Source organism: Amblyomma mixtum, chromosome 3, assembly GCF_055824585.1.
Source record: "Amblyomma mixtum isolate Tamu chromosome 3, ASM5582458v1, whole genome shotgun sequence".
NCBI classification, from domain to species: Eukaryota; Metazoa; Arthropoda; class Arachnida; order Ixodida; family Ixodidae; genus Amblyomma; species Amblyomma mixtum.
The window spans coordinates 18,340,299-18,365,683 of NC_143014.1; the positions used below are offsets into that span (position 1 = coordinate 18,340,299).

Sequence of the window (25,385 nt, forward strand, 5' to 3'; positions counted from 1 at the left end):
TGAATCGCGCGAGAGGAAATCGTGCGGGTGAGATCGTCTGCTATGCAGGTGAGATAGTCTGCTGAAGCGGTAGCGATGAACGCACCATTATTGCAAAAAAAAAAAGAACTAGCAAACTACTAACAGAGCGTTTTTAACTTGTTTTATTAAGCATTTTAAAGAACATAGAGGTGCAACTATTCGCAAACGTTAGTTCAGTTTATATGCCGCAAGGCGGCGCGTGAAGTAGACACGTTCCAATATGTAGACATGTAGACGGCTTCCTAGACGTCACACTAGACGGCTTGTTGGACGTCTAGAGAATTGGAACGCACCCAACGTTAATGGAACTAACGTTGATGCAGGCAACCAACCAACTGCAGGCAAACGCAATGTTGCCCATACCAACGCGAGCGCGGAGCAACTGTTGCCATAACAACTATGACGCGCCGATGTTGTCTATGCCAACGCGCGGGCGAAGCAGCTGTTGCCACGACAACTTTGGAAAAAATGCGACGCTGGGAATTGCAAATGGCGGCGCCCCGTCGCCTTCGGGTTTTCGTGCTTTTCGACAACGCAGGTAAATTTATTTAACGCTGTTGAGGCGGTGATTATCAGGAGCAACGATGTCTGCCGTTTGGATAAGCTTAGGGCGTATCGGCGCCCACCAGTTCAGAAGCAACGACGTCTAATTTATTCGCTTTCATGCTTTTCGATGGCAGCTTTTCGTGATTTTCAATAACGCAGGCAATCTATTTTAACGCCGGTGAGTAATTTTACATACTATTTGAGAAGCAACGATGTCTGCCGCTTGGGATAAGTTTAAAGGGACAGTGAGGAGAGCTCTATTAATATTTTTTTTTAAAGCAAAATCCGATAGTTCGGCATTTCATGGCTTTGTTGCCACTTGGCCGGCAGCGAAAGATGCATTTATTTCTAAGAAATTTGGATTCGAAGTTGAAAAATTTTTCCCCGCCGCTCTGATTCAAACTTGGGATCCTCTTATGACGAAACAGGACTAAGTGACGTGAAACATGACGTAACGCAGACTCCGTGATTTCTAACGGCCAGCAGTGCGGCCTAGGAACAGCCGAAAAGAAAGCTACCGCCGGCCGCACGTTGAAGGCATCTATCGGCTAGCTATTGCGGCCGTCGCTACCGTCGCTTCGTTTACGTTTGCACCGGCGTTTTGCCAGCGTTACGATGGATCCCATTCTCGAAGTCGCCAACGAAGTTCTAGCAAATAGACACCTTTGGCATACCGTGTACCTTGTTACCGTTAGAGGAATACCGGGAGCCCGCCTACCGCCGGTGAGCAGGCGCTGATTGGTCCCGATGCTGCAGGCGCGCGCGTAGCTGCCGGATACGTGGCGCCATCTGGCGACGTCAAGGAGTTTTGCGCATGCAGTGGCTGCGCCTCAGTGATTCGTGGCTTCTCGTGTTCTAGTGTTTCTAGAACCATTGGTTCTAGCAACACTGTTTGGTCCTATGACGTTATCACGCTTGTACTTGCGAGTTTGGCCTGTGGCGGCGATACCTGTATTTTGGTTCTTGCTCTTTTCTATTCTATGTTATAAGAGCTTAGTTGTCAGTATGAGTGGCGTTTTTGTAATCAGGAGCTGGTATTCTGTCGATACAAGCCAACTTCAATTTCTCCTCAGTGTCCCTTTAATGCAGGAAAATAAAACCATATTCGTTCATGGTTAAACTGCGCGAAGGAAACAAGGACAGAGACAGAAACACACGTACACACTGAGCGCAGAACTTCCAACTTTTATTCGAAAAAGGCTTCGGGCATTAGCTTTTATACGCACTAAACAACCACCACATGACACAGCCGGGATAAAAACCGATAAGTATTGACAGTAACGTGTCCATGATGCGCCGACCCGCCAGAGCGCCAATCTAAACTATACCAGTGTGTGCAAGCTTATGCACCATTGATACCTAGATACAAGGAAAAAGAAAAGGGAGACTGGAAGATTAAGATCCTAAAAGTGAAGATAAAACGAATACCACCAAAGAGGTCATCAACAAAACGCTGTATTACTAGCGCAACCTACTCAGCAATGGGATGAGACGCGGAACAACAGTAATAACAATTAACGATGAAGGTGCAAGGCCACTAAAACACGTAGGCTGAAAAGAACTAAGAAAAACACACGAGAGGCTAAAACTGTGAAACTGAGAGTGAAAGATGGAGACAACGAACAACAAAGGTAAAGGCGACGCGAGCAATGAAAAGGCGACACCAGGCTAAAATCTATGAAGGATGGCAAAAAAACAAACAACAAGAGTAAAGGTGCAGGGTTAAAATGGACGGTTTAAAGTGTTGCCTTCTAAAAACGAGATTTCTTTATCAGAAAGCATAATGGACGGTGTGCTCACACAATTCTTCGAATTCTTTGCGATTAGGAAGGCCTCTATTATCTCCCTTTCCGTTTTGGTTCTAGCCGTAGCGGGGAACTCTGTGCTTTCGAGAAACGGTTGACAATCACTTTTCTCGCACTTCTTACAATGTAAAGCTAAATTTCCTCCTGAGTTGGTAGAAAGATTGCGAACATGTTCAGCCGCCCTCTCATTAAAACATCGCCCAGTTTGTCCGATGTACATCTTTCCACAGGATAATGGCACCTGATAAATAACTTCTCTGGCACAATCAGTGTACTCAAGGCTGTGATTTGAGGTGCATCTTTGCTGCCTATCGTCTCGGTTCATGAATGCACACAGTTTAGATAGCTTGCACGGCGCCGCAAACACGAGTTGGACACCGTATCTTCCTGCTACTTTCTTTAAATTGTGAGACACTCGGTGCAGGTAAGGCATGACACACACTGGTTTTCGGTCTTTGTTCGTTTGGCGGTTCGCATTCTTCATCCTCTGTAGCAGACTCTCACAAACACAGGCTATCAGTTGCGGCGGATACCCGGCAGCATACAACCTCTCAGTCTGACGGTTAAGACTTGAACTCATTCTGTGTTCACATGATTTTTCTAGGGCTGAACGGCAGGCAAGGTGAACAATCGCTCTTTTAACTAACTTTGAATGCGCACTGTCAAAGGGTAGTAACTGCTTGTTCATTCTGGGGTTGTAGGACCAACAGATGTGTGAGGGCGTAAATTCCAGACTAATATCCAGAAACTGGATTTGGTTGCCTTTAGGCAATTCATGTGTAAAATTAAGCCCTTTTCCTTCACGCTTGAAAACATTAAGGATAGTACTAACTGACTGAGGCAGACTACAGTTAGAAGAAAGGTTTAACATCACAAGATAATCATCCACGTAGCGAAAAATGCGCACAATGCTTTGGTCGGAGAGACAACTTTTTAAGCGCTGGTCCAAAGAAGAGAGAAAAATACTACATAAAACAGGTGCCACAGACGACCCTATGCAAATACCACTTTTCTGAATGTAAAACTGTCCTTTGTGGCAAATCGCAGTCGACGCAAGGTAAAATTTCAACAGTTCAAGAAATTGTTCCAAAGACATGCTAACAGCGTTGCGGAAGCTGACTTCACCGTATTCTTCTACTTGCTGTTTGAGTGCTGCAAACAAGGCTTCATGCGGAATAGAGTAGAACAGGTCTTCTATGTCTATCGAGAACGCCGTGGTGGCAGAGGTAATGTCACCTAGAGTGGCAAGAAATTCCTTCGAGCTCTTCACTAAAAACGGGTCCGGTCCCACTACTTCGTTTAGGTGCTTCTTTAGAAAATCCCCTACCATTCGCTGCCAACTGTCCTTCTCTGACACAATGACGCGAAGAGGGCAATTCACCTTGTGGGTTTTTCCTGTGAAGAAAACCTGAAGGAACCCCTTTTGCTCTTTCTTGACGTCCTTGGCCATTGATTCGAGCTGTACCTTCCTGAGAAGCTTCCTGGCAGCCCTCTTTTGTCTTTCTTCACAAAATTCTATCGGCCGGAAGTTCTTCGTTAGTGCCTGCAAAGCCTTTTCGTCATACATTCCAACAGGCATAACAACGAAGCCGCCTTCTTTGTCGGCTTGGATGACTGTGAGGTCGTTGTCTTTCAAGTGGTTCACAATTTTTTTTAAAGGGGGGTTCTTAGGTGGCTGTTCACTTACAGTACGGATGAGGCTGTCAACTCCGTCGCCGATAACACGTCCTTTATCTTGGTTTGTTGTGCTGCAGGCACAACAAACCAAGATAAAGGAAAAGGCTTTGCAGGCACTAACGAAGAACTTCCGGCCGATAGAATTTTGTGAAGAAAGACAAAAGAGGGCTGCCAGGAAGCTTCTCAGGAAGGTACAGCTCGAATCAATGGCCAAGGACGTCAAGAAAGAGCAAAAGGGGTTCCTTCAGGTTTTCTTCACAGGAAAAACCCACAAGGTGAATTGCCCTCTTCGCGTCATTGTGTCAGAGAAGGACAGTTGGCAGCGAATGGTAGGGGATTTTCTAAAGAAGCACCTAAACGAAGTAGTGGGACCGGACCCGTTTTTAGTGAAGAGCTCGAAGGAATTTCTTGCCACTCTAGGTGACATTACCTCTGCCACCACGGCGTTCTCGATAGACATAGAAGACCTGTTCTACTCTATTCCGCATGAAGCCTTGTTTGCAGCACTCAAACAGCAAGTAGAAGAATACGGTGAAGTCAGCTTCCGCAACGCTGTTAGCATGTCTTTGGAACAATTTCTTGAACTGTTGAAATTTTACCTTGCGTCGACTGCGATTTGCCACAAAGGACAGTTTTACATTCAGAAAAGTGGTATTTGCATAGGGTCGTCTGTGGCACCTGTTTTATGTAGTATTTTTCTCTCTTCTTTGGACCAGCGCTTAAAAAGTTGTCTCTCCGACCAAAGCATTGTGCGCATTTTTCGCTACGTGGATGATTATCTTGTGATGTTAAACCTTTCTTCTAACTGTAGTCTGCCTCAGTCAGTTAGTACTATCCTTAATGTTTTCAAGCGTGAAGGAAAAGGGCTTAATTTTACACATGAATTGCCTAAAGGCAACCAAATCCAGTTTCTGGATATTAGTCTGGAATTTACGCCCTCACACATCTGTTGGTCCTACAACCCCAGAATGAACAAGCAGTTACTACCCTTTGACAGTGCGCATTCAAAGTTAGTTAAAAGAGCGATTGTTCACCTTGCCTGCCGTTCAGCCCTAGAAAAATCATGTGAACACAGAATGAGTTCAAGTCTTAACCGTCAGACTGAGAGGTTGTATGCTGCCGGGTATCCGCCGCAACTGATAGCCTGTGTTTGTGAGAGTCTGCTACAGAGGATGAAGAATGCGAACCGCCAAACGAACAAAGACCGAAAACCAGTGTGTGTCATGCCTTACCTGCACCGAGTGTCTCACAATTTAAAGAAAGTAGCAGGAAGATACGGTGTCCAACTCGTGTTTGCGGCGCCGTGCAAGCTATCTAAACTGTGTGCATTCATGAACCGAGACGATAGGCAGCAAAGATGCACCTCAAATCACAGCCTTGAGTACACTGATTGTGCCAGAGAAGTTATTTATCAGGTGCCATTATCCTGTGGAAAGATGTACATCGGACAAACTGGGCGATGTTTTAATGAGAGGGCGGCTGAACATGTTCGCAATCTTTCTACCAACTCAGGAGGAAATTTAGCTTTACATTGTAAGAAGTGCGAGAAAAGTGATTGTCAACCGTTTCTCGAAAGCACAGAGTTCCCCGCTACGGCTAGAACCAAAACGGAAAGGGAGATAATAGAGGCCTTCCTAATCGCAAAGAATTCGAAGAATTGTGTGAGCACACCGTCCATTATGCTTTCTGATAAAGAAATCTCGTTTTTAGAAGGCAACACTTTAAACCGTCCATTTTAACCCTGCACCTTTACTCTTGTTGTTTGTTTTTTTGCCATCCTTCATAGATTTTAGCCTGGTGTCGCCTTTTCATTGCTCGCGTCGCCTTTACCTTTGTTGTTCGTTGTCTCCATCTTTCACTCTCAGTTTCACAGTTTTAGCCTCTCGTGTGTTTTTCTTAGTTCTTTTCAGCCTACGTGTTTTAGTGGCCTTGCACCTTCATCGTTAATTGTTTTTACTGTTGTTCCGCGTCTCATCCCATTGCTGAGTAGGTTGCGCTAGTAATACAGCGTTTTGTTGATGACCTCTTTGGTGGTATTCGTTTTATCTTCACTTTTAGGATCTTAATCTTCCAGTCTCCCTTTTCTTTTTCCTTGTATCTAGGTATCAATGGTGCATAAGCTTGCACACACTGGTATAGTTTAGATTGGCGCTCTGGCGGGTCGGCGCATCATGGACACGTTACTGTCAATACTTATCGGTTTTTATCCCGGCTGTGTCATGTGGTGGTTGTTTAGTGCGTATAAAAGCTAATGCCCGAAGCCTTTTTCGAATAAAAGTTGGAAGTTCTGCGCTCAGTGTGTACGTGTGTTTCTGTCTCTGTCCTTGTTTCCTTCGCGCAGTTTAACCATGAACGAAAAGAACCAACTAGCCCGCCAGAAGACTATTCTTGAAAACCATATTCATTTTATATTTCTCTACCAAAGTGTAACAGCTTACTCTCACATTTATTTTCCCACTTGCTCAACATTGTACAGCAGCTGCCATAGTTGAGGAACTCACACTTGAATAAGTAGCATTTTGCACCACGAAGACTGCATAAAATACATCACTTAACTTTACGCATGATTTCACAAATGTGTAAATTATGATTTGGTGGGCCACATGTGGAGATATCCTTTTTTTTTTTAGTGCTGCCTTTGTTGTGCATCCTGTCACCTATGTCACAAAATCGTCATTCATACTGTGAGCAAGTGTATGGCCGAAATGAACTAAACATCTTGTATTATGACGGGAGATTTTGTATAAAAAACTTGTGTAATTATTTTGCGGTGCCCCACATTTAATCTCCTTCAAGGTAATGCCCATTTGCTCCAATGCTCTGGTCTGAAATTTGTTTTTCACTTTTTTGAAGCAGTCCAGAAATTCTTGCAACAAGTGGGGTCTTTCAATGACTGTGCCTTTTTTTCTCTCTCTACCTCTTCCACGACCACGAGCAGTTTACCCTGTGGACTTTCTTCTTTGAGGGGAACAGAAAGAAGTTGTGAATGGTGAATGGTACAGGTAAATATTCTAGGTAATGCTGTTTTTTGGTTCACACACACGCAGCTTTGTGTGCTGGTGCATTGTCGGGGTGAAGCCACTATCTCCACTTTCCACAACTTGGGCTATTTTCATCTTATTCAATCATGCAAATGTTTTAGAATCTCCTGGTATTTTCGCGTTTTTTTTGGGGGGGTATGCTGAAGTTTGTCCGGCAAACGCTAATTATGGCTGAGAAATTTGAATTTAAAAATTTCCCCGCCCCATGAGTCAAACTCATGATATCCGAACTGAGAAGGTCGGGTTACCGCTGTTTTGAAGTGAATGGCAGTGTAGCTTATCCTTTGCAATCCACGCCCAAAATTTGGTGCTTACGCACGCAGTTTGCTTGCAAAATCAGCTGGTAATGACAACACTTGTAGTTCGTCTTTTGGCGTTTTCCATCTTATTAATGCTCAGTTTTCGGTGACAGCAGTTCCTTTGTCATTAGACTATCATAATCCGTCGAAAAGCTGGGCAACTTTAATTTATCCTCAGTGTTGTTTGATTTATGGGGTGTAACGTTAAAAATTGCCTTAAGCTATGAGGGGCACTGTAATAGAGGGCTCCAGATAATATTGACTACCTGGGGTTCCTTTAAGTGCACTGACATCACACAGTACATGGGTCTCTAGCATTTCGCCTCCATCAAAATGCGACTGCCACTGCCAAGATCGAACCCACGTCTTTCGGGTCAGAAGCTGAGCATTATAACCACTGAGCCATAGCGGCGGCTTCCCTTTTAAGATCAGTTGGTTGTCCGGTGATAACTGAAGCTGAAGTTGTGTGTAGTTATGCAGATTTCATTTGGGACCTGAAATTTTTCAGGGCACTTTAAAATTACTTTCAAAAGTGCACATTCTCTTCAAATAATTTACAGTTAACATGAAGTTCGCGATTGCTATGCATTGAGAGAGCAATAAAACCTGCTCATAACTGCACGTTGTACAAAGATTGCTTTTAGATATCCAGCCTAAAGCTGTGTAAGTGAGGTTGTATAATGATTAATAATAAGCTTGTCCATCTTTCATATGTGCAATTTCATATTCCAGACAGCTATGGTGTACAAAGTTGCTGAATGGCAAACACTGAAATATACACCTCATTAGTGTTGCACCCAGTTTCAGTGTACTATGTTGACTCGAGATAGATTGCTCGAAATGTAGGTGCATGAAACTATATCTCAAGGGAATTTAGTGAGGAAATCACTTCCAGTTCTCAACAATTAAAAGGGTCATACACATAGTGTAACACTGGACAAACTTAGTCCCATTTTGAGCTCTGCTAATTTCGCTAGCAATTCTGCATATACGAAATTATATGAATTTCAAAAAACGACGACGCCAGGCGCGGTGTCAGTGAGGTCATTAATTGCTTCATTCTTACTGAAGTGGCCGCTTGTGCTGCTAGCTTAGCTTTCTCCCACCGTTATGAATTGCAAACATGCTCATGACAGAAGTTAGCACATTTTGTAGGTTCCAGTCCGAGTTGTTTCATATATTGCACAAGTAGTGTACCTTATTACATACATAAGCTTCATGCAGTTACTATCATCTGAACTGCATGAAAAGAATAATGTATTGTGAACAAGGTCTTAACATGGTGAAAACAAGGATAAAGGGAGGGCGCAGTGAATGTCATACTGTCACTCACTTTTGGAAATGACACCTAGTTTTAGTTGCATATTGTTTTCTCTGTAGTGAAGCACAAGATATTAGAATACATGGATCACCACATGGTATTTAGCTACGACTGCTAAATAATTTAAAATTCAATTTATTTTCTCATTTCTCATGTTGACATCAAAGGTCAATATAGGTCACTGCTTCTTCATTTGTAGTCACTATCGCTCTTGAGACAGGCTGGTTTTAGTATTGTAGTAGTTAATGGAAACAAAGAAGAAGCAATTATACTGCAGTTTTTTTTTCTATGCCGCATGTGGCGTACGCCGACCTTTGATGTCACAACCATCCCATCTCCTAGCCGCTGGAACCGAAACAGCACCAAGATGAAATTCGATTGTAAATTATTTAGCGGCCCTGATATATACGGGGTGATCCATATATACTAATGTCCAACGCATCATTTCAAACAAGACAACATGCAAGAAAAGATTTGGTGGCTATATAGTCCTTGAAAAAAAAAAAAAAACTTGGAAAAAGCAAGGAGGAAGGAAGGAGGAGAAATTAGAACTACACACACACACACACACACCATTTGAAGAGCAATGAAGAGAGGAAGCGAGTGTGTTCCATGCCTTACCTGCATTATGTTTCTCACAACGTCAAGAAAGTTGCAGGCAGGTAACGAGTAAGCCTATGTTTTTGATGCCATTTATGTGAGGAGGTCCAAATTTCTGTGGACTTTGGCAGCACATTTTGCTGCATGAATTTTCTGTCTTGTCAAGCTTAGAGTGGCGATTCTATGTCGTTTTTGAAGCATAACTGCTTCATGGTGCTTTTCCAAATACACATACTGACTATAAATATGAAAAAAAAGTGGAGATGGTACAAAGACAACGGCAACTTCCTTGAAAGAACCATTTTCACTGTGGTCTCAGGCCCACCTATTAACTTTTCGAGCTCCAACACCATCTTTGGGATGAAGATTCATCTAGGACCACTGTTTATTTCCAGAAATGAGACCACTGCCACTGGGAACAGTGAACTGCAAAAGCTACAAAGGAATGATTTCAAAGCATATTAGGAAAAATAAATCTGTTACAAGAAGAAACGCACTGACATCAGTGAAAAGTATGTTGAGAAATGTTTGAATGAATAGACTCTTTTGGTACAACCCTTGTCTTTCGTTCCATCAACTAAAGGCCGCAAATTTTAGACCTCCTCTTGTAAGCTTGCCGAGGTGCACTCAAGGTTGAGCAAAAGATTAAGAGCTGAAAGAGTAAAAAAAAATAAAGACATAAGCAAGCACAATATGCCTCAGGGCCATCAGCGAGGACCTGTATTCCAACTTGCGGCTCATTCAAAAACATCCCATTCGGTAATACATGTTAGGGGGCTAAGTTGGTGCATGGTTTTGAAAACTGACGTGCAAAACAGACAATGCAGGAGGAAGACAGACGAAACAAGTGCAACTGTTTATTCACCTAGGAAGCGAGTGAATATATAGGCAAAAAGGCAAGAGCAGAAAGGGACCCACACATGGGCACAAGTAGAAATAAAAAGATAACAGATGGCTCTAGAACAAACGTGTCTCAGCACGTATCTGAAGAGACACTTTCTTTTTTGTAATTTGTAAGTGAGGGCGTGCTTACATAATCATTTCTGCCTTTGTTGATGTTGAACGCTTCTATAAGTTCACGGGCTGTGGTGTCTTTGCCCCTGCTTAGGATTTTTGTTTCCTTCAGCTTCGCCTGAAATTTTTTCTCTTCTTTTTCCCCGCAGGCTTTACAATGATGTGGTAAGAGAGTACCCGTGCCGTTCTTTAACGCTCGATTATGGTCAGCAAAGCGATCATTAATACATCAGCCCGTTCGGCCAATGTATGATTTCCACACGTCGGCAGGATCTGATAAACTATGGCCACTGCACATTTTACAAACAACGTCACATGCTTTTTCTGGCATTCTGCTTTTTTCGGTTTGTTGAGATCCATTTTGCCACGCAAGGAGAACAGCTTCTTAGAGGTGGAAAAAACTACAGGAACTTTAAACTTTGCCTCAACATGTTTCAGATTGCGTGCCATCTTATGAATATAAGCAATTATCACAGGTTTAGTTTTCTGTTTGGTAACATCGTTTTCTGCACTGTTATTGCACTTTTATTTTTTCACCTTTTTCAGTAACACTTTGGCAACTGAGCTTATCAACAAAGTAGGATAGCCAGCTTGTTGAAGCCTGCTCTTGCCTTTTTGCCTATATATTCACTCGCTTCCTAAGTGGATAAACAGCTGCAAAGTTGCATTTGTTTCATCTGTCTTTCTCCTGTGTTGTCTGTTTTGCGCATATTTTTTTCGAAATTCCAGTCGGTGGCAACTGATTGGCCCAAATGGCGGAAGTGGATTGTCGCGCATGCTTCGCTGTATGCGACGCAAGAACATTCTACTGAAATCGTAGCACAGACACACTAAGATAATACTGCGAAATGCAAGCATAAACACACTGAGATAATACTGCAGAATACAGGCGCGCACAAGTAATATGTAGACCAGGGTGTCGAACCGGAATTTTTTTGGGTTCGGTTCAGGTTCGGGTTCACGCCTTTCGGGTTCAGTTCTGGGTTCGGCTCCGGAGCGACATTTCGTTCCGGTTCGAACCGCTCCGGATCGCGTCGAACCGGCTCAAACGGGTTCAGACTATAAAAAATTCTGAACGTAGGTTTTTATTCGACCTTGTTTTGCTGTTTACTTTTCTTTGTGATATCAGCATATAAAACAGCACTGCAAAATTTACTCTATGCGAGATGTTTTACTGTCCGCGGCAAAAATATTTAAACTTACACAAGAGCCGCGAAATCAAATGAACTCAGAATTGTGTACACCGGCTATGTATACTAGACTCTACCGGATGAAATACATAAAAAGAAAGGTGATGGATTTTTCATCCACAAAACCTTTCAGCTTCAGCAGTTTCGGAGTCCCCGTCAGGTGAGTAATAGGTCTCTCTTGAAGCTCGTGTCAATCGGGAATTTCTCCGGCGCAAAGTGCTTACGCGGGCGCCGTCAGGACCACTGCATGTGCCCACTATGAGCTGAGGTTCCCTTGTATTTGCAGGTATATACAGCCAAGACATCTTTCTGTCACCCCAAAAACGGCTTGCCAGTCATCCCCTCCCCCACTCTGACACACCTGCAGCATGCATCTAAATAGCTTTAAAATATTTTAATTGCATCACCTGTTCTACATCGCCTTTGTTACTGGTGTTATATATCTCGACCACCTTCAGTTTCTTCGAAAACACAGCTACTCATGGCTTCTCTCTACTAAACTGTAAAATTAAGATTTTGGCCTATGCAGATGTAGTCGCCATCTCTTGCTCTGATGAAAAGAATATGATAAAAAAGCAGGCTGGCATTGGTTGAGGGCACGTCGTGCCTGTACAGACACAAACTTGCGACCTCTTCGATGCGACGTTGCATTGTGACAATTAATGTTGCAATTGGTGCATTGCGAGAGGAAGGCTGTAAATTCGTTAAATCGAATTTTTGTGACTTCTCTGGGGCGCTTTTAAAGGGTGCCCATGCGTGGGCAAAATTTCATGCTACCTTGATACAGTCTGGTGAGTCTCTCGTGCAGTTTTTGTCCACTAACCTGTTTCATGATTTTTATTTTTCGAAACCGAAAACCACCACTTCCTGGCAGCTGTGCTTATTAGGTGACTAAATGCTCATTTATAATGTACATAGTCGTGAGGGAATTTTGTGCTGACACATTCGATTTCCTAAATTCTCGCTTTTCCTTAGAATACCTGTACGGCTTCTCCAGAAGGCAGCTGAGAAAGATTCTGATCGGTCATTACTTCCTCCAAGTGCAGCCTTACCTAGCCTTTCTTGGCGGCCTTGTATTAATGCGAGTTCAGAGGATGTACATTCAACAGGCCCCAAAAACCTTTCTTAGACTTCAAACGTCGTAGAACATGCCATCGGGCCAAGGGGACATCTGTGCCGTGATCAGCGAATTGCTACATCTGAAAGCAATGATGAACTTTTGAACAACGAAATTATTTGTGATGCTATGTTCGTTTGAGACATAGCTCACTTCAGTAGTCTCTTAAAAAGGACATTGAGGTCATGCCTTACACTATAAGATTTGTGCCAGTAATGAAGGACACCAGAATTCCGTGTGAACGTTTCCTGTTAATAAGACTGCTTAGCGTGTGAAGAAGCTGTATGCTTGATAAACACGCACAATCTCCACTTTCAGCGAGGTCACTGTTCAGAGAACAGTTCATTTTAGCTCAGAACGTATATGCTGCGAAAGTTCAACCTCGTGACTGATCGCCCTTTTTTGACATGTGCACCTTCAGGAATTTTTATGTGCGGGCAGAGTAAGGGAGTGATAGTGGCATGAGGCCGTATGCTGAGGTCGCGGAATTCGACCAAGGCAAGACGAGGCCAGGGAGGTTCCTGATATTCCATGCGGCAACAATAAAAAGAATCTTCGAACATGGCCGAGTAGCCTAAGGCATCAGTGAACGAAGCTTCTCTGTTGCGCCCGCCGCCACTGGCTCGATTCCCACTCAGGGTTAGAGTATTGTAGTTGGTTTTCTTTACTGCGTTAGCAGTTTAGTCTTCTTTCTCAAAAATTTCCGTGTGTATGTGTGTGTGCGTGCACGCGCGTCCATGCATGTGTATGCACACGCGTGCACTGACTGGCAAAAAATTGACCGACGGTTGCAATTGTCGGTAATGCGAAGTTTAAGCACAACTCATCACACACCACCTGGCATGCGGCGTATTACGCTGCTATAGCCACTCTTGGGGTCTTCCGGGCCCGTGGCAGCCACCTTCCAGGTGACGTTTAATTCGGTCTGCTCTACTTGGACAACCGGTTACTCTGACTACGCCGACTACAACGCGGGTACGCGCGCATAAGAGCTATGGTCTAAAATGGCCCATCTACCTGCAACCGATCTACCTGAGATGGAATGCTGCACTTGTGCCGTCGCAAAGCGTCCCACAAAAGAACGCCAACAAACATGAAGCCTCTTGCATATGCATACGAAAATGCTAGCGAATCCTGCCTCCGCAGAGCAAAAACTTGTTTTTGAGTCGTCGCGGTGGTGAGCGACGCGGCTCCAAGAAGTTCGAAATTTTCCCTGAGACGAACGCGCCGCTCAGTCACCCATTCGCTTGCTTGTGAACCAACACAAACAACCCGAAGCGAGGGTTCTCGCCCAGCTTCCGCCCTCACCGTTCGACCACGTTTTTTATGTGGCACTATCGATAAAAGAAGACGCATTACGTCCGCTGCTATTGACGAGGGTGGCACTGGTGAACCATCTCGGTTGCACTACACATAAGTATCTCTGAAAGCCAAAACGACTAGACAGGCGTCGCCGCAGCAAGGAAGTAGCGGACACCTTAAATTTCCTCACTGTGCGCTTTTCTTTAGACTACCTGTATAGCCTCTCCAGAAGGCAGACGACTCAGGTACTTACAGGGTATTTTTTTCCTGTACTATTGTATCGGCAAACTTTTCTGGAGTTCCTTAACACCAGTGTTATAAAACGTGTTAAGCGAATGTAGATGTATTTCTACTGCTGCAAAAACATTCTTCTCTATAGTGCACACATAGACGCTGCCTCTCAAGGCATGACTTAATGCTGAGGAGATGTTTGTGCCATGGATGCTGAATTGCCGCCTGTGCAATGCGCCAAAGACCATTGACCATTTTTTTTATTCTGTTCAATGATGCTACGCTCTTCTGGGACATAATTACGGCGAACGTACACTTCAGAAGGACATTGAAATCACACAGATAAGTACCAGTTTTTTGCCTGCGGAGAAAAAATGTTGTGCCGTGTGATATAATTATGTTGATGGGACTGTTTAGTCTCTGGAAGAGCCGCATGATGGACCGCCACGCCGAATCACCGCTGTCATCGAAACCTTTGTTTCGTGAGCAGTGCGCTTTGATGCGGGGACTATATGTTGCCCTGGAAGGGCTGCCTTGCTGGCTCCCCTATCTATGCAAGGGTGTGCCTATCACACATTTTATGTTTAGGGAGGTGGGGACGTGCTGGAGGGGTATGGTGAGCTCGTATTACACAGCCTGGTGTTTTGTGGCATGAGCATGTTCCGATTTTCCTTTTTGGCACTATTTCCATGTAATAAAGAAAAAAATCAGGAGGTCAAGGGTACGGATCCTACTGGTGGCATGTGTTTTTTTCAGTTTAATCAATTATCTTTAAAAATAATTACTCTAAGCTCCTATTGATGAACACCACAAATTATTTTTTAAAAAGTACATCCCCTATGCTCCTTGGTTTCGGCTATTGTTGGCTTCCCACATGTTTTGGCAGCGAGAGGCAGATTTAAGCCGCCCGTCACAGAATTCAAGATACAGCAGTCCGAGAACAGCGTGACGAAGCTGCCCGCTAGCGATTGGCATTTTTTTTTTTTTATATATAAGCAAAACAATTTCCATGCATCGTCATAACACAAAATCGCTTCATTGCGGTTACATTTCATTTCAGTAGCACATTTCTAGGCGTTTATCACATCCCAGCGAGCCCATGTATGTCCGCATTGCCTCTGTGTAATCACTCATTTTTTTTCGAAGTATCGTACTGCTGCTACATACCCGCCTTTCATTGCTTATTTCCATCGCGTGCAACGAAGAATGTTCTGATTCTTTAAAAAGAAACACATATGTATATTTCTTTGTCTTGTAATAATAGTATTATGTGTGTTCTAACCCGTCAAAGCGGAGCGGAGTCTATCAGGAACGCTGTAGTGGAGGACTCCAGATTAGCGTAGACCAGCTGGGGTTCCTCAGAGTGCACTCACATCGCACAGCACACGCGCATTTTTGCATTTCGCCGCTATCAAAATGCGACCTCGCCACCAGTATCGAACTCGCGACCTTGGCATTAGTAGCCGAGCACCACAGCCACTGAGCCATCGTGAGAGGTCTCATTCATTATCTGCTGTCTGAGACAAGGAATGCCTCTGAAGGTAAATGTTGCACAATGTGACTGGGTCATTGCGCCTATGCTTCACATATTTATGGTACTCCAAACAAAGAAAGGGAAAAAGGGAAGCCATTCTCACTCAGTGCTTTACGAGTTAAAGCAGTGCTAGCAATTCGTGTACAGCTGTACGTAAGCATGTAAAAGGGGGACACTATAAAATCCAACATTCCACATCAATCTGCAGTAAAATACTTTCGAATTAAAAATCCAACATTCCACATCAATCTGCAGTAAAATACTTTCGAATTACCAAAAGCACATTGCGGAAACGCCAGTTAGCTTTCTTTCTATACTCGAGACTTCTTTCAGTTTTGTTGTTAAATTGGATGCCATTTCGACTGGATGCCATTTTCGCTCTCCATAGCGCCGACAGTTTTCGGTGGGTAAATCTGCGCGCTGGCACATGCCATTTGGTCTGAAAAACGGAAAAAAAAGTATCCCGTGTTGCACAAAATGTGCGGCTGAACCTAGTCCCGAACCGGTTCGGAACGGTTCCTCTGATTCGTTCCGGTTCGGGTTCAGTTCCAAGATGGCGAAAAAAGTTTGGGTTCGGTTCGGTTCCAGTTCCGGGCAAAAATTCGGGTTCGGTTCCGGTTTCGGGTTCCGGTTCAGTTCCGGTTCGACACCCTGATGTAGACACACATTGAAAAACTGACTCCATACACAATTAAAGCGAAAACATCTTGATCCTTAGAGATCAACATCAACTTGTTGGCGAGCGCTGGGCTCTGAAAAAAACATGTAGCCCTTTGTTTGAGCAGACACGTGTGATATATGTCAATGCAGATCAGAAAGAGCGGGAGGCATTGGAAGCCTTTCTCATACACATGGAAAGGCAATCGTGTGTGAGCAAACCAAATGTTTATCTGTGTACTAAAGATTTGAGGTTCCTGTATCGGGAAGTGCCGTCACGCATGCGATTCAATTGTTGATTTTTTCGCTCCTGATTGTCACCTATAAATTCGTTGTTGTTCTCGAGAATAAAGTCAGTTGATGTCTAGCGCCTGTGTTGTCTTCGTCTACCCTGTCGTCCCTGTTTTTAGCGCTACCACTATGTCCTCTCAATCCAAACACAAACTAGCCCAGCTTTCTGCCTTAAATGCCTTACTTTCTAGTTCATTGGGCCCTGTCTTCCCTTCTTTGTGTGTCAATCTTCCTGTTCATATCATCAATTTAATCGCTGTGACGACCTGCCGTGCAAGGACCCTCAGCTTTTCGCTCAATAATGGTTTGGTACCGCTAGAAATCCAAGCTTTGTTTTTGCCGAGCCTTCCGTCCATGCGGCATGCCAAGAGGATCATCAAGATTCAGCGTTCAGAGCTCTGGAGGCAGGTTTGCCATCTGCAGTTCAGCCTGCGTCTATTCACTGCCACCTCTGCTACTAACCAGGAAGGCGGAGATGCAGTGTTCAGGACATGGAACAGGCAAGTCATGCATGTGACTGAGTTCCTTTGGAAAGCCAGCCTACAAAAGCTGTGCACATGGAAGAATACGACGGGAAAGTTCAACGCAGATCGCGGGACTCTCAGGTGTCTTGGAGGGTGTAATCTTCCTGAGGACGTTAAGAGTGTTCTGTGTCTCGGGCCTAAGCACAGAGCCCAGAGAGACGGCAACCGGCCTGGTTTCAATGGTTAAAAAGATCACGAACTTGACTGATGAAGAGGAGAAGGGACGTTGCACGTCTGAAGGTGCTGATTGTCTTCTAAGGCATGAATTGCATTCCGGAAGGTCAAATATCAATGTAAAAGCTGCTGTTAATTACTTGAAATCTAACGAACTAAGGTTACTAGTATCGGACAAGGAAGGCGGGTTTGTGGTTATGCCAAAAACATTCTACTTAGACAAGGCGAATCAGGCAATTTCGAAGAGTTTTGTCCAAACGCAGTCGACAGGTGCTGGGATCAGGAAGCGTGCTCTTGCGCTCTGTGATAAGATGAACCTACCTAATCTCAAAAAAAAGTATAAAAGAGGCTGGAAAAGATGGGCTGATGGTATTCTTTTTGGCAAAAACACACAAGCCAGATGTTCCCCTGCGCGCGATTGTCACGGAAGTAGGATCTTGGCAAGGTGCCCTTTCCAGGTTCCTTCAAAAATATTTGAAGCTCCTTCCGGTTATCGACCCATTTAGGGCGGCTAATTCGAAGAAAGTAATTGAATTTTTCTCACAAGAAGATCTGTGTTTTGGGTCTATGCGGGCATTCTCGATTGACATTGAAAATCTTTTCTACTCAATTCCCCAAAAAGATATTTTAATCACAGTGAAGGAGAGCATAGAAACTAAAGGCACTGTAGGCTTTCAAAATGACGTAGGAGTCTCTCTGGAAAATTTTTTATTGCTTTTAGAATTTTATCTTTCTAGTACCTCTGTTAATTTTGAGGGCGGGAAATTTGTTCAGCGCGAGGGTGTCTGCATAGGCTCGTGCATCGCCCCGGTGCTTTGTGAACTGTTTTTAGCAAGTTTGGACAAACGCATTGAAGCGCGCCTCAATGACAACAAGATTTTACGAATTCTTAGATATGTAGACGATTTTCTTGTGGTAGCAAAACGTGAAGACCACAGAAATGAGGATCTAATCCACCATACTCTAGATCTTTTTAAGTCTGTAACGGAGCTCTGAGTTTTACCCATGAACTTCAAAATAATGGTAGCCTACAGTTTCTTGATGTTCTTTTTTTCTTTGGTGAATCACACGTTTGCCACATGTACCAGCCAAGGTCCAAAAAAGGAATTTTGATTCGGCCCACTCCAAATTGGTTAAAAGAGGTATTGCTAAGACATGCCTTCTTGCAGCTCTAGAAAAGTCTTGCTCGCACAAGATGCTGGAGGGCGTTGAAAAGCAGGCGGGTCGGTTGACTAAGGCAGGTTTTTCCTGTGGAACTGGTGGCATCAGTCGCCGAGAGTCTGATATACAAGATAAAAGCTGGGGACCATAAGCTGACGACTGAGCGACAAGCTCACGAATGGGCTAGATGTGTGGCACTGCCCTATGTTCACCAGCTTACGCACCGCCTTAAAAAAGGTGGCCTTGAAAGGCAATATCAGGGTAGTGCTTACTGCACCCAACAAACTCTGGAAAATTTGCAACTTTGCAGAGTTGTGAATGATGACTGCAACGGAAAACTGCCATGCCCCATCAAGCATGGGAAGCCGTTTATGGCCTGCAGGACCAATGTGGTCTATCGGATACCACTATCTTGCGGGAAGTGCTACATCGGCCAAACTGGCCGTTGTATCAATGTTCGCTTCATGGAGCACAAGAATCTGGAAGCTGCTATATCAGGCCCTGGACACTTGGCGGCACATTGCAAACTATGTAAGCATGATGAAAAAACACGCAGCCCGTTGTTTGAGCAGACACGTGTGATATATGTCAATGCAGATCAGAAAGAGCGGGAGGTATTGGAAGCCTTTCTCATTCACATGGAAAGGCAATCGTGTGTGAGCAAACCAAATGTTTATCTGTGTACTAAAGATTTGAGGTTCCTGTGTCGGGAAGTGCTGTCACGCATGCGATTCAATTGTTGATTTTTTTGCTCCTGATTGTCGCCTATAAATTCGTTGTTGTTCTCGAGAATAAAGTCAGTTGATGTCTAGCGCCTGTGTTGTCTTCGTCTACCCTGTCGTCCTTGTTTTTTAGCGCTACTACTATGTCCTCTCTGAAACCCGGCTGAGGTAATCAGCGCCGACATTATCTTTTGCACATATGTTCTCGACCGTGAAGTCATACTCTTGCAGCAAGAGAGCCCAACGGAGCAGTCGTGAATTCGTGAACTGAGCCTCACGGATGTACTTGAGTGGTTGGTGATCGGTTTGGAGGGTGAACTTTCGCCCATACAAAAAAAAAAATTGAATCGCTTGATGACCCAAACGATTGCGAGACCTTCCTTCTCGACTGCTGAGTAGACTCGCTCTCTCTGTAGCAGCTTCCTACTTGCGTAGGCGACGGGGTGCAGCACCCCCTCCTTGCTCTGGAGCAGCACTGCCCCCATACCCTGGTCGGAGGCATCTGTGCGAAGCATGAAATCTTTTTGGAAATCAGCCACCTGTAGGATGGGTGGCTCCGCGAGAAGCCGTTTCAGTTCTATGAAGGCGTGTTGCTCCCAGTCCCCCCTCTTAACTGTGTTAGGCATTAGCTTAGAAGGGTTGTTTTGTAGGCCAGTTGGTCATACATATTTCAAGAAATGCTTCGGCGCGGCAGACAAGGACAAAACGTAGAATAACACCACAGAGCGCCAACTAACAACTGATTTTATTGGAACCCGCGTCAACGAATATATGCTTTGCGCTCATCAATGACAACAGAAAAAAGATAGCATGCAGTGAAGACAGCATCAGGCAAAAAATGATCAGCACCCATGGCACGTGTGGCACACGCGTACGTCGTCATGCCCCAAATCTAATCACTCTGATAGGAATTCTAATTTTCTCTTGAGAAGCGTCACAGATGTGTTTGTCCCCGAATGTGTTTGAAGCAGCAGTCATCCTTCGTTCGGGGACAAACACATGCGTGAGCAATCCATCTGTGACGCTTCTCAAGAGAGAATTAGATTTCCTATCAGAGTGATTAGATTTGGGGCATGACGACCTACGCGTGTGCCACACGTGCCATGGGTGCTGATCATTTTTTGCCTGATGCTGTCTTCACTGCATGCTATCTTTTTTCTGTTGTCATTGATGAGCGCAAAGCATATATTCGTTGACGCGGGTTCCAATAAAATCAGTTGTTAGTTGGCGCTCTGTGGTGTTATTCTACGTTTTGTCCTTGTCTGCCGCGCCGAAGCATTTCTTGAAATAGGCATTAGCTTCTTAGTCAGGTCCGTCAAGGGATCCGCCACGGTGGCATAGCTTGGTATAAACTCCCAGTAGTAACCCAACAGTCCCAAAAACGCTCGAACTTGGCTCTTGGTCGTCGGCCTCGGAGCATCGCGGATCTTGTCCAAAATGGCCTTCATTGGACCCAGGCTGCTCTGTCCGATGGTGTGTCCGAGGAAAGAAAGTTCCTCATAACCCATGTGACACTTCTTCGGATGGATCGTCATCCCGGCTGCCCGTATTCGTTCTAGAACAAGGTTGAGTGCCGTCACGTGGTCCTGCCAGCTTTCCGTCGCTACCAAAATGTCGTCATAATAGTGGTAGACATTGTCAATTCCTTCCAGCACTCTCCTCATTAGTTTTGCGAATACTGCCAGTGCCGTTTTGATGCCAAATGGCATGTTTTTGAACTGGTAATGTCCACTGGGTGTTGAAAAGGCGGTCTTTTCTTTTGACTCCTCTTCCAGAGGCACTTGCCAATATCCTTTTGATAAGTCCATCTTAGAAAACTACTTTTTTACCCCAACTTCGGCGATTAGGCAGTCCGCGCGAGGAATAGGTTCCGCGCCTGCTACCAGCACATCATTTAGTCGCCGGAAATCCACACAAAACTGGTAGCCACCGTCCGGTTTCTTAACCAAAACGACCGGGGCGTGATGCGGGGACTGCGATTTTTCAATCACTCCCATCTGTATCATGCTCGACACCTCCTTCTCGTTTGCTTGCTGGACGGCATGAGGTAGTGGATATTGCTTCACATAGATGGGCTTATTCGTCGTCGTCGGCAAAGAGCATTCAGCCCATGTCGTGAAGCCTGGCCTCTCCGGGAAGACATCCCGATAGGTTAACGTAAGGCGTAGCAGTTCCTTCACCTGTTGCGGGGTCAGTTGGTCCGACACGGCGATGTCTTGGGGGCCCACCTGGTCATCCAATGGCCACATAAGCTCGGTGCACTCCTCGGTGGAGAATTGCGTAACACCGAGATTCGAACCCGGTCGTCTTGCACACAAGGCAGATGCTCTACCACTGTGCTATCACTGCCTTCATTAATGTGCCTTCGTTCACTGTATCTTCAAAATGCACGGTAGAGTAAAAATATGTTTTCGATACGGATACTCCGATTCTTTCATTTTTGGCAAGCGATACCTAATACCGATAGATAAAATAGTATAGAAAATACATGTATCTTCAATACTGCCCATGCCTGTTGCTAGGTGAAACAGTGGTGATGCTATAGTACCATAAAACTATGGGTGAGCGAGCGTTTAAAAACTTGTAATAGCGAATCATCATGTTATTCAATACTCTGAACGACTTCAATAGTACACATCCAAAATTGTGTGAAACAGTTCGAACATGCTTTTTTGTTCTCGAATAGTTTCTGTATAATGGGCATGAAGCTTGAATCAGGCACAGCATAGTTTTCTTTGATGACCGTTTTAAAAACAGGGTTCACTCCAACACCGCACAGCATTTTGCTGGTACTGGTCTGCATGAGATAGAGGTTTGTTTCGTGACGGCGTTCATTTGTGTGGTGGGGTTCACAATGCTCATTCATGGCCCCTAAGATTGGGCGACGCAACAATGTTCAGGCAGGTTTAGCAAGTGGCCCTGATCACTGAGGCCATGACTCATATGTTTATCAACGCAGGGCGTTAGTTTATTTGCTGTTGCAGTCAATAATAAGTGGTTTTATTAAACATGGCAGATGGAAGGAAAAAGATTGTTGCTAGCCCCGGCATCTGCTACCGCTGCTGGAAGCACGTGAGCTGGGGCAGCGGAAATAGAAGGACAGCAGGCAGTGTGTAGGAGTGAAATGAAAGAGGTGAGGGTATAGTAGAAAGGACAGGGAAGAGGTACATGGGTAATAAATCTATTTACATATTAACATAATAACATATATACAGGTGGCACGCGCGTGAAGGTCTTGCAGAGCATAGTGCAATCAATAGCAAATGTCATTTTTCCTATACATTGGACATGACATACTTAGTGCTGCATAGCCCCTAGCCGAGGTCACCATTGTGGTTTTTTGGCAGCTGTAGCTAAAAATTGATAAATTATAGCATAGCAGCGTGCTACAATACCACCACTTTCGCTTCATTGTTTTACATCATATTTGTTTATACAAATATTTGCGCAAGTGGCGAAATAGTGAATATTTGTAAAGTTATCCTATTCGTATTCTATCCAGTTTTCAGCTTTACTTCCGTATTTGATTCGGTTTTGAAAAATTGCTAACGCACACTCTTACATAGAATGCAGCTAGCAGTATTTTTGTTTGGCAGTCTTCCAGCAACTCACTTATTGAACTGCTCCTAATGCTCCTGTCATGAGCTGAAAAGAGCTTTTGTTGAGTGCACCTAAATTGTCACTAGTGGCAGTCTGCGGAGGTCAAGGGACTAAGCCTGTCATTACACATTTTTAATTTCTGGGATATTACAGTTACAAGTGAAAGTTCGGCAAGTTGGTGCATTTTTATTTTTCAGCATACTCAGCTGACTTACTGCAGAAGACAAAAGAATAAGCAATCAATGGTACACATGCTGAACTTGCAACGAGTTTGTTCTTTGCCCCTGTATCAACCTCTATTCAGTCTTCCTAAATTGAATTATATTTGAAAATTCTGCACTGCAGAGTACTGTCTGCACCTCTTCCAGTGCATGTAATAGGTGTACGAGGCCTGTAGTACAGATTAGCAATGGCATTGCAAAAGCCCGACTTGCAAACTTGTTTGGGAAATCCAGCATTAGGGATGTGCGAACAACGTTATTTCGAAATTGAATCTAATACAAGTAGGCCAGCTTTGCTGCCGAATAAATCACGAATAATGTAGTTAAAAACCTAATCGAACAGGAATTGAATAGTGAAAGGACCGAATGAAATATGAATTGAACATATGTGCGATTATTTGCTACTCTGATGTTGCTTGTGCAGACTTGTGCAAATATTAGGGCAAAACAAATGTTTACGTGAAACACAGAATCACCAACGGCTACGCTATAAGTCATGGAATTACAGCTGTAGCAATCGAAAGACGCAGCACCGATGTCCTCCAGGGGACATGCAACATGAAGTCTGTATGTTACCACTATGATCTTTATGAAATTTGCATAGGACATTTACCTTTTGCTACAGATGATAGCATACAAACTAATGCAATATCGCGGTTGATGAGAGGGATGACAGTTTAGGCCGTGACCTCAGAGACTGGGCAAGCCGGCAGTGTTTGCTAAACCAAGCTCAACTCTGCAGCATTGCGCAATCTTGAAGGCGATATATGAGCATTATGAATGCCGTCACATGAATGGACTGCGTCGTGGTGCTGGACCCTCCTTTCTGCACATACGGATAGCTAAAACATGTTGTGCGATGCCAGAGCACGTTCTGTTTGACGTGCTCGATTCGAACTTGCTTATGATTAGCAAACTTGAGAACAGATTCAGTTCGTTCCAAATAATTTTGAACATACGCTGTTTCATTCATTCACCAAATAAAATACCAGGATGTTTGATTCGGTATTTAATAATTTTCAGTATTCACAACAAGAGACCGACATGATGTTATAACACTTTTTTTTTTGCTGTACTATGCAGTCTCCACTTCATTTTTTTCTCCCCTTCATATTTTGTAGGTAGGTAGGTAGGTATATGGGGTTTAACGTCCCAAAGCGACTAAAGCTATGAGAGACGCTGTAGTGGAGGGCTCCGGAAATTTCGACCACCTGGTGTTCTTTAACGTGCACTGACATCGCACAGTACACGGGCCTCTAGAATTTATCCTCCATCGAAATTCAACCGCCACGGCCGGATCGAACCCGCGTCTTTCGGGTCAGCAGCCGAGCACCATAACCACTGAGCCACCGCGGCGGCTCAGTATATACAGGGTGTCCTATTTAATTCAATACAAATTGTCTATTAAACATTGCATTCGCTATACACCACAGCTTTGGAAGTTGAATAATCTGACAGGCTGATGCCTCAGTCAAGTGAAATGTAAATACGAAATACTTATCCATCTAACCCGTTCTGACTGGCTTTTTAAATCCTGCGTTTAGGTCAAATCTACAAGGAATAACATGGCACACCCTGTCATAGGTCGGCACACTCACTCATGAGTGCACTCATGTCGCCTCACTCACACTCACGTCTGTGAGTGTGAGTGAGTGGTCGTGATTGTGAGTGGACGTGAGTGTGAGTGAGTGGTTGTGAGTTTGAGTAGACCCGAGTGTGAGTGCGAGTGAGTGGATATGAGTGCCGGTGGTCATGAGTGTGATTGCGAGTGAGTGGATGTCAGCATGGGTGGCCATGAGTGTGAGTGAGTGGATGTGAGTGTAAGTGGAGATGTGTGTGAGTGCGAGTGAGTGGATGTGAACGTGAGTAGAGGTGAGTGGTGAGTGGATATGTTTGATGAGTAGATGTGAGTGGACATGAGTGGCAATTCCGCAGGGCTCAGTCTTGGGCCCCCTTTTCTTTCTAGTATTTATTAATGACATAGTTCACAACGTACATGTTAAAATACGGCTTTTCGAAGACGATTGCATAATTTATCAAGAAATTTCTAGCCCTGAGATCAACTCGTTTTAAGTGATTCACTGTCTGCAGTAGAAAAATGGTGCTCCACGTGGCAAATGACTTTGAATTCCAACAAGACAGTAGCAATGACTGTGACACGTAAAAAGAATCCTTTAAGTTCTACATACCGTATAGCCAATGAGCCCCTCTTAGTTGTCAACGCTTTTAAATACTTAGGAATTCAGATAGCCTCAGACCTTCGATGGAACGAGCACATATCGTATATAGAAAAAAAAGCTCTAAGACAACTGCACTACTGGAGAAGAATGCTGGCAC

At 44.3% G+C, this 25,385-nt stretch overlaps 2 long non-coding RNA genes across 3 annotated transcripts in view; one reads left to right on the forward strand and one right to left on the reverse strand.

The window, feature by feature from the left end:
- LOC149349366 (uncharacterized) overlaps window positions 1-25,385 on the reverse strand; it is an 85,325-nt gene that overhangs the window by 44,305 nt on the left and 15,635 nt on the right. The gene's annotated exons all lie outside the window — the stretch shown is intronic.
- Window positions 242-9,865, forward strand: LOC149349368 (uncharacterized). Of its 2 annotated transcripts, none has more exons than XR_016290049.1 (3): window positions 242-745; window positions 6,988-7,064; window positions 9,706-9,865. It is a non-coding gene; the product is annotated as an uncharacterized LOC149349368 (long non-coding RNA). The 2 variants fall into 2 exon arrangements; XR_016290050.1 differs by having other exon boundaries at window positions 244-745; window positions 6,988-7,051.